Source organism: Arachis stenosperma, chromosome 3 (assembly GCF_014773155.1).
Source record: "Arachis stenosperma cultivar V10309 chromosome 3, arast.V10309.gnm1.PFL2, whole genome shotgun sequence".
Classification (NCBI taxonomy): domain Eukaryota; kingdom Viridiplantae; phylum Streptophyta; class Magnoliopsida; order Fabales; family Fabaceae; genus Arachis; species Arachis stenosperma.
This window is the reverse complement of record NC_080379.1, coordinates 126,817,599-126,820,213: the sequence shown is the minus strand read 5'-3', so window position 1 is coordinate 126,820,213 and position 2,615 is coordinate 126,817,599. Positions and strand designations below refer to the sequence as shown.

General features: G+C 36.1%; 1 non-coding gene across 1 annotated transcript; it reads left to right on the top strand.

Annotated features, from left to right (window-relative positions):
- The first annotated feature begins 602 nt into the window (after positions 1-602).
- LOC130972015 (small nucleolar RNA R71) lies at positions 603-710 on the top strand. The gene has a single exon (XR_009083219.1). It is a non-coding gene; the product is annotated as a small nucleolar RNA R71 (small nucleolar RNA).
- Positions 711-2,615: the final 1,905 nt, after the last annotated feature.

The following is a 2,615-nucleotide window of genomic DNA, read 5'->3' as shown; positions in this document are numbered from 1 at the left end:
ATTAGATCAGAGACCATTGTTGCTAAGTCAGAAGTATTTTGCTTAGAACTCTCTGTCTGTTGCTGAGAAGATGATGGAAAAGGCTTGCCATTGCTAAACCTGTTTCTTCCACCATTATTGTTATTGAAACCTTGTTGAGGTCTCTCTTGATTCTTCCATGAGAGATTTGGGTGATTTCTCCATGAAGAATTATAGGTGTTTCCATAGGGTTCTCCTAGGTAATTCACCTCTTCCATGGAAGGGTTCTCAGGATCATAAGCTTCTTCCTCAGATGAAGCATCCTTAGTACTGTTTGGTGCATTTTGCATTCCAGACAGACTTTGAGAAATCAAATTGACTTGTTGAGTCAATATCTTATTCTGAGCCAATATGGCATTCAGAGTGTCAATCTCAAGAACTCCTTTCTTCTGACTAGTCCCATTGTTCACAGGATTCCTTTCAGAAGTGTACATGAATTGGTTATTTGCAACCATTTCAATCAATTCTTGAGCTTCTGCAGGCGTCTTCTTCAGATGAAGAGATCCTCCAGCCGAGCTATCCAAAGACATCTTGGATAGTTCAGAGAGACCATCATAGAAAATACCTATGATGCTCCATTCAGAAAGCATGTCTGAGGGACATCTTCTGATTAATTGTTTGTATCTTTCCCAAGCTTCATAGAGGGATTCTCCATCCTTCTGTCTGAAGGTTTGGACTTCCACTCTAAGCTTACTCCATCTTTGTGGTGGAAAGAACTTTGCCAAGAAGGCATTGACTAGCTTTTCCCAAGAGTCCAGGCTTTCTTTAGGTTGAGAATCCAACCATATTCTAGCTCTGTCTCTTACAGCAAAAGGGAATAGCATCAGTCTATAGACCTCAGGGTCAACCCCATTAGTCTTGACTGTGTCACAGATTTGCAAGAATTCAGCTAAGAACTGATGAGGATCTTCCATTGGAAGTCCGTGGAACTTGCAATTCTGTTGCATTAGAGAAACTAATTGAGGCTTAAGCTCAAAGTTGTTTGCTCCAATGGCAGGGATAGAGATGCTTCTCCCATAGAAATCAGGAGTAGGTGCAGTAAAGTCACCAAGCACCTTCCTTGCATTGTTTGCATTGTTGTTGTTTTCGGCGGCCATTTGTTCTTCTTCCTTGAAGAATTCGGTCAGGTGCTCTAAAGAGAGTTGTGTTTTGGCTTCTCTTAGCTTTCGCTTCAAGGTTCTCTCAGGTTCAGGATCAGCCTCAACAAGAATGCCTTTGTCTCTGCTCCTGCTCATATGAAAGAGAAGAGAAACAGAAAGTGTGGAATCCTCTATGTCACAGTATAGAGATTCCTTGAGATGTCAGAGGAAAAGAGAAATAGAAAGAAGAAGGAGAAGATGAATTCGAACTTTAATTAGATAAGGTTCGAATTGTGCATTCAGAAGGAGTGGTACTCCATAAATAGAAGGATGTGGGAAGGAGGGAAGAGAATTTTCGAAAATTCAATTAAGAGATTTTAAAAACATTTTGAAAATTTGATTGATAATTTTCGAAAATTAAAAGTGAAAAAGAAATCAAGTGATTTTTTGAAAAAGATTTTGAAATTAGAAATTAAAAAGATTTGATTGAAAACTAATTTGAAAAAGATGTGGTTAAAAAGATTTAATTGAAAAGTTATGGTTTTAAAAAGATGTGATTGAGAAGATATGATTTGAAAACAATTTTAAAAGATATGATTTGAAAACACTTTGAAAAGATATGATTTTAAAAATTAATGACTTGCCTAACAAGAAAAGATATGATTCAAACATAAAACCTTTCTCAACAGAAAAGGCAACAATTTTTGAGATGTTCAATCAAATCATTAATTGTTAGTAAGTATCTTTTAAAAAGGAAAGAAATTGATTTGAAAACATTTGATTGAAAAGATTTGATTTGAAAAAGATTTGATTTTGAAAAACTAAGAAAAAATTGATTTGAAAACAAAATCTTCCCCCTAGCACCATCCTGGCGTTAAACGCCCAGAATGGTATACATTCTGGCGTTTAACGCCCAAAATGCTACCTCTTTGGGCGTTAACGCCCAACCAGGTGCCCTGGCTGGCGTTTAAACGCCAGTCTGCCTTCTTCACTGGGCATTTTTGAATGCTCAGCTTTTCTGTGTAATTCCTCTGCAGCATGTTCTGAATCTTCAATTCTTTGTATCATTGACTTGAAAAGACACAAATTAAAATATTTTGGATTTTTAATAATCAAAATGCAAAAGGAATCAATTAACAATGCATGCAAGACACCAAACTTAGCAGTCGTATACTACTGACACTAACAATATGAGAATGCATATGAGACACACAAAATGCTTTAAGTCAATAGAATTCAAAGATCAAAACAAAGAAATATATGCATGGATTCGAAAATTATAACAAAAACATGCATTTGACACCAAACTTAGGATGAGACACTAAACTTATGCAAGAAACATCAAAATTTTTTTGGTCTTTTTATGATTTTGTAAATTTTTTGTGTTTTTCGAAAATTAAGTAGGAAAAGGTATCAAAATTCTTAATGAGAATTCCAGGAATCAGTGCAGTGCTAGTCTAAGACTCCGGTCCAGAATTAGACATGGCTTCACAGCCAGCCAAGCTTTCAAAGAAAGCT